Here is a 13,453-nt window from a genome sequence, read left to right as displayed (position 1 = left end):
GATGGTAAAGTTGAGGCTGTGTGATGGAACAATTCTCACTCCAAAAGAACAAACTAAGTTGTAAACCCTATGCAACAGGAAGGAAGAAGGTCTGCAGTTCTAGATAGTGGACCCTGAGCAAAATCCCACCATCGCAGCTGGAACAAGTGAAAAGCTTGGACTGGAACCCTCCATAAGCCAGAAGTAGTTTGCAGTGCTTCGCATGACACCAAGCCATTGACTGCTAAACAGATTGTGACAAATAACAAAGATATTTTCACAGGTCTTGGATGTCTTCCTCGTGAATGTCATCTTGAAGTAGATGAAAGTGAGAAACCAACTCAGGATCTTCTGAGGAAATTTCCATCTGCCCTTGAATCTAGTCTGAAAGATTAGATAAAGGAGCTAGAAAAGATGGAAGTAATCAAGAAAGTGACAACTACAGACTGGATTAGCAGCACAGTAGCAGTGAAGAACCTGGGAAGCTGAAGAAATCTCACTACGCCTTGCCAATCACTGAAGAAATTTTGCAGCACCTTGTCAAGGCAGAGATCTTTACCACACGAGATGCAAAAGATGGATAGTGGCAAGTAAAGTTGGATGAAAGCAGCAACATTCTGATCACATTCTGGATGCCATTTGGGAAGTACAGATGGTTATGCATGCTGATAAGCATTTGTTTCTGCTTTGGAAGTTTCTCAATGGAGACAACATGAGATCGTCAATGGTCTTCCAGCAGTGGAGGTGATTGTGGATGATCTGCTAGTCTGTGGATGTGGCGATACCATTTTTACTGACCATATGAAACAGACAGAAAAATGAGATGATACTCTAAATTCCAGCTAGAGCCTGGAAGGAGACAGACACGTAAATGTTAATCGTCATAAGTCACCTTCACAACGATTGGGAATGTCATCCTTCCTTACTCAAGGCTGCAACAGGTGACAGATTATCAGAGAGAATGAGGATGATACTATGGCCTCCAGAATTAAATTATGAGCACAGGCTGCTTAAACTTGCCTTATAATCCCAGAGTATGAAAAGTTGAAGATAATCTATTCAAAGTTTTGAAATTATATGGAGATTTAAAAGGGTAGGTACACCCAAACTGGTCAGAAATTTATTTTGATTTGATTTATTATTGTCACATGTATTAGTATACATTGAAAAATGTTTCTTGCACTATAAAGAAAAAGCATACCGGGTCAGAGAGAAGGAAAGGAGAGGATGCAGGTTGTAGTGTTACAGTCACAGCTCGGGTGTCGAGAAAGATCAACTTAATGTGAGGGAGGTCCATTTTAAAGTCTATTGGCAGCAGGGAAGAAGCTGTTCTTGAGTCGGTAGGTACACCACCTCTGACTTTTGTATCATTTTCCCGACGAAAGATGGTGGAAGAGAGTATGGCTGGAGTGCGTAGGGTCCTTGATTACGCTGGCTGCTTTTCTGAGGTAGTGGGAAGAGTAAACAGAGTCAACAAATGGGAGGTTGGTTTGTGAGATGAGCTGGGCTTCATTCATGACCCTTTGTAGTTTCTTGCAGTTTTAGTCAGAGCAGGAGCCATACCAAGCTCATAGAGTCAGAGAGTCAGAGAGGTTTACAGCATGGAAACAGGCCCTTCGGCCCAGCTTGTCAATGCCGCCCTTTTTTTTTTGAAAAGCCCCTAAGCTAATCCCAATTGCCTGCACTTGGCCCATATCCCTCTATACCCATCGTACCCATGTAAATATCTAAATGCTTTTTAAAAGACAAAATTGTACCAGCCTCTTCTACTACCTCTGGCAGCTTGTTCCAGACACTCACCACCCTGAGTGTGAAAAAATTGCCCCCTGGACACTTTTGTATCTCTCCCCTCTCACCTTAAACCTATGCCCTCTAGTTTTAGACTCTCCTACCTTTGGGAAAATATATTGACTATCTAGCTGATCTGTGGCCCTCATTATTTTATAAACCTCTATAAGATCACTTCTCAGCCTCCTACGCTCCAGAGAAAAAAGTCCCAGTCTATCCAACCTTTCCTTATAACTCAACTTAGCAAGTCCTGGTAGCATCCTAGTAAATCTTTTCTGCACTCTTTCTAGTTTAACAATATCCTTTCTATAAGAGGGTGACCAGAATTGCACACAGTATTCCAAGTGTGGCCTTACCAATGTCTTGTACAACTTGAACAAGACATTCCAACTCCTGTATTCAATGTTCTGACTGATGAAACCAAGCATGTCAAATGCCTTCTTCACCACTCTGTCCAGCTGTGACTCCACTTTCAAGGAGCTATGAACATGTACCACTCGATCTCTTTGTTCTGTAACTCTCCCCAACGCCCTACCATTAACTGAGTAAGTCCTGCCCTGGTTCAATCTACCAAAATGCATCACCTCGCATTTGTCTAAATTAAACACCATCTGCCATTCGTCAGCCCGCTGGCCCAATTGATCAAGATCCCGTTGCAATTGGAGATAACTTTCTTCACTGTCCACTATGCCACCAATCTTGGTATCATCTGCAAACTTACTAACCATGCCTCCTATATTCTCATCCAAATCATTAATATAAATGACAAATAACAGTGGACCCAGCACTGATGCCTGAGGCACACCGCTGGTCACAGGCCTCCAGTTTGAAAAACAATTCTCTACAACCACCCTCTGGCTTCTGTCAAGAAGCCAATTTTGTATCCATTTAGATACCTCACTCTGGATCCCGTGAGATTTAACCTTATGCAACAACCTACCATGCAGTACCTTGTCAAAGACCTTGCTAAAGTCCATGTAGACGACATCAACTGCACTGCCCTCATCTTGGTTACCCCTTCAAAAAACTCAATGAGACAATGATTTTCCGCTCATAAAGCTATGCTGACTGTCCCTAATCAGTACTTGTGTCTCTAAATGCCTGTAGATCCTGTCTCTCAAAATACCTTCCAACAATTTACCCACCACAGATGGATGAGGCTCACTGGCCTGTAGTTCCCAGGCTTTTCCCTGCAGCCCTTTTTAAACAAAGGCACAACATTTGCCACTCTCCAACCTTCAGGCACCTCACCCGTGACTACCGATGATTAAAATATCTCGGATTGGGGACCCGCAATTTCCTCCCTAGCCCCCCCCCACAATGTCCTGGGATACAGTTCATCAGATCCTGGGGATTTATCTACCTTGATGCGCTTTAAGACTTCCAGCACCTCCTTCTCTGTAATATGTCCACTCCTCAAGACATCACTATTTATTTCCCCAAGTTCCCTAACATCCAGGCTTTTCTCAACAGTAAGTACTGATGAGAAATATTCAGTTAGGATCTCTTGTGGATCTGCACATAGATGACCTTGTTGATCCTTAAGAGGCCCTACTCTCTCCCTTGTTACTCTTTTGCGCTTTATGTATTTGTAAAAGCTCTTTGGATTCTCCTTTGCCTTATCTGCTAACACAATCTCATGTCCCCTTTTTGCCCTCCTGATTTCTCTTAACTCTACTCCTACACTCGCTATACTATTCAAGGGATTCACTTGATCCCAGCGGCCTATGCACCCTTGACCAGGGCCTCAATATCCCGAGTCATCCAGGGTTCCCTACTTCTGCCAGCCTTTCCCTTCACTCTAAGAGGAATGTGTTTACCCTGAACCCTGGTTAACACACTTTTGAAAGTGTGCCACTTACCAGACTGTGATGCAACCAGAAAGAATGCTTTCCATGGTGCATCTGTAAAAGTTGGTGAGGGTTGTAGTAGACATGCCAAATTTCATAAGAACATAGCTAGGAACAGGAGTAGGCCATCTGGCCCCTCGAGCCTGCTCTGCCATTCAATAAGATCATGGCTGATCTTTTTGTGGACTCAGCTCCACTTACCCACCCGCTTACCATAACCCTTAATTCCTTTACTGTTCAAAAATGTATCTATTCTTGCCTTAAAAACATTCAATGAGGTAGCCTCAACTGCTTCACTGTGCAGGGAATTCCACAGATTCACAACGCTTTGTGTGAAGAAGTTCCTCCTCAACTCAGTCCTAAATCTACTGCCCCTTATTTTGAGGCTGTGCCCCCTAGTTCTAGTTTTGCCTGCCAGTGGAAACAACTTCCCTGCTTATCTTATTTATTCCCTTCATAATCTTATATCTTTCTATAATATCTCCCCGTAGCATCCTGAGGAAGTAGAGGTGTTGGTGGGCCTTCAAAAGGCAAGTAGTCTTGTTGTTGGGACCGAAAGTGGGACCCGAGCCCTTGCAGAAAGACAGTGGTTCCTGGTTGGTGGTGGTCAATCAGGAGATCAGTGCTGCAGGCACCATCCAATTGAAGATGCTGGTCAGCCTCCCAGAGCTGATGGCCCAATTGCCAGTGTCACCATGGAGGTGGCTACTGCTGAGACTACAGGAAGAAGAAAGAGGAGCCTCCATGCTGAGGTGGCTATAGAAGTCAGTTAAGAATTTTAAATTTAATGTGCAGGGGCCGCTTTATTGTTTTAATAGGTCACCTACCTCGGAATGGTAGGTGTCCGTGCCCTTGATGTCCCTGTCGCTGAGAATATCCTGTGGCAGTGTGAAAACATTGCCTTGCATCATGTTACAAGGACTCTCATCTCCCAAACTGTCACCATAAGGCTGGTACAAGTCAGCCCACTATCTATTCTGATGGGGCAATCCAGAATAAAGAGGACATTATTTTAAAAGTAAAGAGATGTAATTTAGGAATTTAACATGAAGCAGTTTTACGCATAAAGGATAATGGAACTCTGCCCATAAGTGTGTAGATATTCAAAAATTTAAAACGGGGATAAATAGATTTTAGTTGGGTTAAGTTTTCAATGCACATTGAATGATGGTAGATAAATGGAGGCAGGTTAAATAATTTAGATCAGCCATGATCTAAATTAATAGTGGAACAGGTTCAGTGGGGTGAATGACCTACTCCTGTTCCTGTGTACCTATTGCATTGCTACAAAGACTTCATTCACAATTCGAAGATCCACTTGATAAAGTAGAATGCATTAGTGAGAGGAATGGATCTGTGAGATGCCAAGATGGTATGAAGGCACTTATTAACAAGAAGAGTCCGTTGAAAAAAATCCTCTACCTTAAAAATAACTTGTGACCAGATTTTGGAAAATAAATTAGATTGAGGATAATGACCAATCTAAACTTCAATCACAGAGCTACAAAAGGCTGCAGCAGTTGTGACTGAGGTTATTAAGAATGAAAGGAGGAAGCTGATTGCAAAAGAAAATATCTGCTGAGTAGATGAACAGTTTATTTCACACAGCTTTTAAATCCGAAAATTGGATATGCAGGTTTGACATCTGGGTTCATCACAAATGCTTAAGTAAAATAGAATACCCCCATGAACTGAACCAGAGAATTGAGTTTATGTCGTTTGATTGAAGGAGGAGACCACTGGGTCAAGTCCTTCCATTGAACTGCTTTTACTCAATTCCCCTGCACAATACATGAGGAAGTTCTTAACTGCTATTCAATCACTGTTACATTTTTTTAATTTGTACCTTGGGGCCATAAATGGTTTCGAGAGACAGGATAGACATCTTTGAAGAGAATTGCTAAACCAGGAGTGGTGGAAATCCATTGCCATTAATAAGGCACTGATAAAACTGATATGGAAACATCACATTGGATGTGAACTGTCTTATGTGAGTATTCTGAATTAGCTAGATTTTAAAAGATGCAGCATTCAGTTAATAGAAATATTTTATTTCAAAAACTATAACTACCCCTGAACGAAATAACTATGACAGAAATAGTTGATTTCATTAAAGAATCATTGGAGTGGAAACTAAAAAAATCGAGACACTAAAATGACTTTCTGGGATGTTAATGGCATAAATATCAGCTAATCTAGAAATAACTATTTAGCATAGGACTAAATATTTTCCTGTATTTTTACACTACAAAAAAAACTGACAGTCACAATGCCAGTTGAATGATACGAAACACCTCTGGCTTGTGTTGTTCACCTATTTTACTCATGTTTTCCATTGATTGAGAGACAATACGATGAAAAGGAGGAATCAGCAATGATGCACATATTAAACCAAGTTTGCATATGCCTTTTTTATTTTTATTAATATAAAGGATGAAACAAGGCAGCGATTAATTCTTGAATTTCCCATAATGTTGAAAACTGACTGAGTTTTGTTGTCACAGTTTATGGCTTTAGGACAAGCTCTTAATTTAATTGCAACTTCATGTCTCACTGCCAGATTTCTATTTGAGCGTTCTCATACACATGCACAATGTCTACCATATATCTGTGAGGGTGTGACGGTGACAATTACCCCAGGATAGGGCCCATCATGGAGCTCCGTCAATGACCTCACCAACATCCACAGAGTTGAAGAAACTTATTAACAGTAAGAGTCCATTGGAAAAAAATCCTTTACCCTAAAAATAACTTCCAGATTTTGGAAAATAAATTAGAGATGTGCGTTAAGGATAATGACCAATCTAAACTTCAATCACAGAGCTACAAAAGGCTGCAGCAGTTGCGACTGAGGTTATTAAGAATGGAAGGAGGAAGCTGATTGCAAAAGAAAATATCTGCCCAGTAGATGAACAGTTTATTTCACACAGCTTTTAAGTGCACCAGTCCTCTGTGCTGCCTTTTTTTCCAACCAGGCCATCAAATGACTGAGCCTTACGGCTGCTGTCGTGTGAAGAAGACACGAGTTCTGCTTCTTCACAAAATACCTTTATTTCTTTGACCCAACTTCACACACAATTCTCCACCAACAAAATAGTGCCAGCTGTAACCCCTTTGTATATGTGATTTCTATTGAATGATTGACATCAAATTAGGACTTGATTGGAAGGTCTGTTAACCCATTCCTAACAGTCTCCCCTTCCTTAGAGGAAAAAATATTTTGATGAATGTTGGTTTTCCACAAAAAAACACAAAACACACTATTTCCCCTTTCTCTACTTTTCTTAAAGACATTTCTTGAAGGAAAAAAAAACATACATTCACAGAAAGATACACTCTTCCTTAATATTGTCTAAACGTTTCTTTGATCTAGCCCCTCTTAGTACCTATCAGTTCCTAGAAATCATAGAAACCCTACAGTGCAGAAGGAGGCCATTCGGCCCATCGAGTCTGCACCGACCACAATCCCACCCAGGCCCTACCCCCACATAATTACCCGCTAATCCCTCTAACCTATGCATCCCAGGACTCTAAGGGGCAATTTGTAACCTGGCCAATCAACCTAACCCGCACATCTTTGGACTGTGGGAGGAAACCGGAGCACCCGGAGGAAACTCACGCAGACACGAGGAGAATGTGCAAACTCCACACAGACAGTGACCCGAGCTGGGAATCGAACCCGGGACCCTGGAGCTGTGAAGCAGCAGTGCTAACCACTGTGCTACCGTGCCGCCTGATTGTTTTACTATCGACCCATTTAATTTTTGATATTTCCCCTTTGTCCAGTACCTGCTTTAAGCTGGCTATGTCGATCCTCAATCTTCTCATTTACACTTTTTGTGCAGTGCACATTTTCCCCACAGGGATTTATTGCAAATGTGACACTCAATGGGTATTTTACCCAAATCCCCTTCTCCCAAAATTTCTGTTAATATCTGGGATATGTAAAAGGCCATATCCACTGCCTCTACAAGGCTTAGTGTCTCAGCAGCCAATGTGCTTTTTACCATTCTCCTTATTTTCTTTGGTTCCCACACAAGGGGGCAACATTTTCCATTTTCCCCCCCAAAAAAATATAATATTATCAAACCTCCGACGCTTGAGAATCATCACAAATTGGCATAGGATGCGTCACTATAAACTGAGTTTCAGGTGCCTAAGGTCACCCAAAAATACACTCCTGCATTTTTAGTTGGGCCAATGTTTTGTTTGCTCTCATTATGCCTTCCACTGTAGGATCATTCATTTTTGTACTCAACTCCAGGACATCAAAACTAGCGTCCAGTCCAGTCTGTCTACCTAGCCAATTCAGCTGCCCAATCAAACTTCAGAGTTCCTCTTTTTCTGTTTTCGAAACCATTGTTTCCTTTTGTGAAGCTGCAACAATTAATTGCTGTTGGGCTGATACTCTCCAAATACGATTGCTGATGTAAAGCAACACCTGACTTAGTCTGTCCGATTTCCAGCCCAATATATTTGAAAGCATTTGAAGCCTGACTTCCAACCCTGAATTCCTTCCTCATCCCAGAGATTACTATAGCTTCAAAGTCCCTACTACCAGCCCAGAAAAAAAAATCGCCAACATGCATCGTAAAGATCCCAGAAAGATTTTGTTCATTGTGCCAGTAAAACATTGCAGGATCTGCTTTCAAGTGGCAACAGCCCAACTTTAACAAAACTGGCCTTACCAAAAAATACCAAACTCGAGACGCATCATTTAGTCCATATACACATTTATTTAACTTGCATAGTACCCCTGCTGTTTTAGCTGCCTCTTTGACGGAGAAAAATATCTTTCTGAAGTTGATGCCCCTGTAAAATGGCAGCTTTTATACTATAGATTTGCATTCCCATGCCTTTTAGCTAACAGAGCCAAGAAGATCTTTAAAATAACCTTTCCTGCCGTCGATGAATCCTTAAGTCCTGGTTGTCTATGTTTTCTTCAAATCCCCTTGCCACAAGCCTGGCCTTTGCCTTACAAGTTCCATCAGGAAGCACCTTTTCCATGCAAATCCATTTGTGAGATAGAGCTCTTTGTCTCCTATCTGGTACCTGCATATACCCTAAGTTCACTCCAACTGTGCAGTTCTAGTTGTTTGGAATCTTTTATAACTTCATCATCTAATTTATGAGAAGCCACCAAAATGCCATGAGCATGTAGGCTTCTACTCCTAGTAGTATTTGTAGTCTTACCCCTATTCAGAGTGTCAAGCTGCACCCCCTATCCTGCCTGATATCTTGTTTGGTACTACCACTGCTTGATCATTCTCTCCTGCTGTGGGATGTTCTTTCAATAGTTCTTGATCTCTTCCTGTGATCATGTTCACCATCGGACTTACTATCTCAATTGGCACTAAGTTTCTGTGCCCTCCATTTTTGAACTTCATGTTCCCAATCCATGGTCTTGACATCCTCCCTGTAGTCTGTACATTCAACCAGTGTTTATACTTTCCAGTGACCTTCCCTGCTGTTCTAATGACAGTTGAATCCTTCCATTGACTGGACTCTTCATGCAAGTATGTCACCCTTTCACCAACGTTTGGCAGCTGTCCTTTTGGAAAAATGGCCTGTTTTAGTTCACGAGAAGTTCCTCTATAGGTACCCTGTCTATTTCATTGTTCTGTAACACGTGAGTATTAGATGACCCTGGTTCCTCATCATGTTTGTCTACACTTTCAAAATTTGCAAGTTTGTAATCTGTACCCATTGTCTCTTTTGAACATACCCTAACAATCTGATTACCATGTTGCAAAACAATTGTTTTGCCATCTATGTCTTTCACCTTCTCTGGGCTTCTCCATTCATTAACATTGTCCCTCTTACAGTATACTATGTCTCCTTGCTGAAAAATGGTATTTGATGGCCGTACATTATGCCTTAAAGCTCTGCGAATTCTTTCAGAGACTTCTGCTTTCAAAAATGCTCTTCTACTTGTATGCAATGCATTTAAATGCTCAATAAAGGCTGAGCTAATAGTAGTCCCTTCCAAAGCTGGAGGCTGGTCATTCAAAATGGACAGAATTTTAGGATTCCTACTAAATAGGGACTACCCCCCCCCGCCCCCCCCAAATCATTTGCAACTGTACCACCTATGCTAAGGCTGAATTTAACTTGCAATTTGGCCTACCTGCCTAAATTTTTCAGAGCATATCTTCAGTTATAGCATGGTTTCTCTCTCACACACCATTACTAAATGGGCTTTCCACAGCCGTATTCATGACTATGATATTCATGTTTTCACACATATCCCTAAAATCATCATGAGCAAATTTCCCCCCCCCTCCATTGTCTGTAAGGAATTTTGCCAGTAGCCCCATTCCTGTCCCTATCCATTTTTCCATGATCTGATCCAGAATTACTCTCTTTTCTTTACTACGTTCAATTGTTGATTGACTAAATCTACAAAGTGCAAAATAAATATATTGTTTGCTTTATTCCAGTTCTTAAGGTCCATGGCTACAATGTCATTAAAATCTCTGGCCAAGGGTAGAGTTACTATCAGTTGTGATGGTGTCTTTCTGGACTTCCTACAAACATCACAGCGATCACTGACCTTTCTATCAGCTTAGTAGTCTTCATCTCTTACCCCTGCATTCTTTAATAAATTTTTCAGCCTCCAAGAAGATAGATGTGCAAATTGGCTATGCAGTGTCAGTTAGTTTTTTAAAAATCAACTGAAGTCCCATTTGCAGCTGCTAATAGCACTTCTTTAACCTCCTTACCCCAAAAAGTATTTGTCATTAACGGAATACAATAATGTCCCAACTATGCAAGTCCACTGTTTTTCCAAAAACTATTGCTTTATCATTTCCCATATCCAGTTTCATGTGTACTTTCTTCATCGATGGTCCACTCAGATGCAAAGGTATCTCACTTGACACAACATCTGTGCTAATGCAATGATTCACTCCAGCAATATTGCAAGGGATCACCACCCTTTAGTGACTTCAGGGTATCATCCCCAACCCTGAAACTTGGAGCTTTAAAATTCTTTAACCTTGTTCCGATTTTCAGCATTTAAAAAGAATCCAGGTAACATTTTAACTAGCCGATTCCACACACAGTAGATGCAGCCACTGTCTAATTTGACACAATCGAAAGACTCTGCAACCAAAACTCTCATTAGATTGTGTATCTACCACATTCTGCTTGATCACTGACTGACCCATTAGTGTCATAAGAGCTGTAGGGATAGAATTTTTCCCTAAAAATTTCTTTAAGGCCTCTGTTATTTGATTGAATAAGGTATTATTATCTGCAAACTTAACTCCTGTCAAAACCAGGAGCCTATCCATATTGGTCACTTCAGCATGGTTCAGTAACTTAAATGGCAACATGGATTGTAGAAATTCAAAGCGGTGTTTTTGCAGCATTTTATATTGTCTACTAAATTCCATCACATACTCTTGAATAGAAATATCCTCTGGTTTCCGAAATCCATCAAATTCTGACCAGGCTTCATACGCACTCAATAAGTCATCCTTCCGAGTTCAAATGTTCAAACTCGAACTCAGAAAACACTTTGCGTCTGATTTCACTTCTATAAGTTAAAGAAAGAGCCAATACCATACCTTGTTTCCTTTTCCCTAACGCAATTACCAAAGTCCACATAATGACTTCTCTTCTCCATTGGTCATAAGGCTTAGTTTCTAAAAATAATCGTGGATAGTCATATCCTGACATTTTTATTCTGGGTTCAGCCATTTTGTTGTCTCCTACTCACTCCTTTGTTGATTTAGAATTTGAGTGAAGTCTTCCTTTTTCCAGAAAGGTTGTAACTTGCAGCCCTTTACTTGGAATCAACAACCTCCTCCACTGCCTGAGCCTCAAGGTTACTGTAAAGGAGATATGTATCCTGCTTCTTCACAAAATACTTTTATTTCTTTGACCCAACTTCACACACAATTCTCCACCAACAAAATAGCACCACCTGTGACCCCTTTATGTATCAGTGACTTCTATAGAATAATTGACATCAAATTGGGACTTGATTGGAAGGTCTGTTAGCCCATTCCTAACATCACATTACAGGCTGGTTACTGGGCAATACAAGACACTTTCCTACACCTTGGCGGGCCTTGTTGCCGCTGGGCGGCGGAGGTCCCCAGTGGAGGTCCCTCGACGGAGGGATCTCCCCCAATTATCTTGGGGACCTGGGGTGGAGGGTGCTGCACGCAGCAGTGCCGTACAACCGTAGGTTTTTCCGGTACACGGGCTCCCAAGACTGCCCTTTCTGTGGCCTTGTGGAGTCCGTGGACCATGTCTACGTTCTGTGTTTTAGGCTGCACACCCTTTTTGGTTTCCTCAAACACCTTTTACTGATGTTTTGTTTGCACTTCAGTCCCACGCTCCTGATCTACGGGCACCTGGTGCGGTGAGGGGCGGGTCGGGATGCTGACCTCCTCGTGAACGTGCTCCTGGGCCTGGCGAGATGCGCCATCAATAGGTCCAGGCAGCGGGCGATCGACAGGGCCGTCCATCCCGACTGTCTGCCCCTCTACCGCGGCTACATTCGCGGCCAGGTGTCTCTGGAGAGGGAGCATGCAGTGTCCACGGGCGTGGTTGACGCCTTCCGCGACCGCTGGGCACCGCAGGGGCTGGGGTGTATTATCGACCCTGATAATCACCTTTTGGTTTGATGTTTTAAGTTTTCTTTCGACTTTGATTTTGGTTCGGGCTGTTCCCCCTTCCTTTTGGGGAGCTCCCCCTTTTAATTTGTCCCTAAGTTAATTTGAGTTCGTTTACTTGGTTGGTATCAAAAGAAATACAAGACACTTTCCTCTTTGGAGATGGTTCATGCCTCCTGTTGGATACAAAGCTAACCTAAAATGGAAACTAGAAATCTGGTGGAACAATCAGAATGCTGATACAATGCTTCCACTGCCTGAACAGTTACAGAGCAGTTTGCAGCATCCCCTGGACAGATAGCAATAGCTAACTGCAGCATGCTGCATAACTTTATATTCAGCCCTTACTAGTGCTGAGGCAGTTGAAGAAGTGTAACTGTAGAAAGGGGAGTGGATTGTTTATGTTATCATGCAACTTAATTTACTGATGTCCATTAGGTCTAGTTAGCATTATCGATTCACATTCACATATTTTGCGAATTAGATCCACTCAGTTCCCAAAGTCCATGCACACCTGATCACAGCATACAATCTGAACTGGCCTGCTGTATATGGCATACTATTCAGTCAGAAAACAAACATTTTCAGCAAAATATCAGAGAATCAAGGAACACCCAAGAAAAACATTCACTGGAAATAGGCTTCAGAAACTGCTCCTGGGAGTAAACTGGCTTAACGTATTAACGTATCGAGCTTTAACCTTCTTTTTGTTAATGGAGTGTTAAAGAGGAATTATTGGGATATATGCAAATGTTCTCATTCTTGCCTTTAAACCTAAATTGTATCAATGATGTCTATATAATAGGCAATGTTAAGGTCTTAGACAGTTCTGTTCGAGGTCCAACATTGAGAATAACACAAAAAGCCATTGATTCTACTGTGAACCCATTGTAGCAAGAATGCTGGGAATGTTGGAAGACTGAGGATAAGAAGCATCAGCAAGGGTAGTTAGAAAACTGCCAGCAGACTGCTGGCAACACAAATTACAGACTTATTGTGAAATAATGGGTGGAATTTAATGTGACCTATGTGGGTGGGTTTTGAGGTGGAGCAACAGTAGAATTAGGAGGGAAGGTAAGGGTTGGAGTGCACCATTCCCTTTCTGAGACCAATTATGAACCATTTAACGAGTTCTTTCTGCTGCTGCTGCCACTCTTCCTCTGTTGAATGGTGAGACTGCATAGTCAAAACTGACAGTCTTCTTGTGAG

This window comes from Mustelus asterias, chromosome 17 (assembly GCF_964213995.1).
Source record: "Mustelus asterias chromosome 17, sMusAst1.hap1.1, whole genome shotgun sequence".
NCBI classification, from domain to species: domain Eukaryota; kingdom Metazoa; phylum Chordata; class Chondrichthyes; order Carcharhiniformes; family Triakidae; genus Mustelus; species Mustelus asterias.
The sequence above is the reverse complement of the archived record's forward strand: the minus strand, read 5'-3'. Positions refer to the sequence as shown.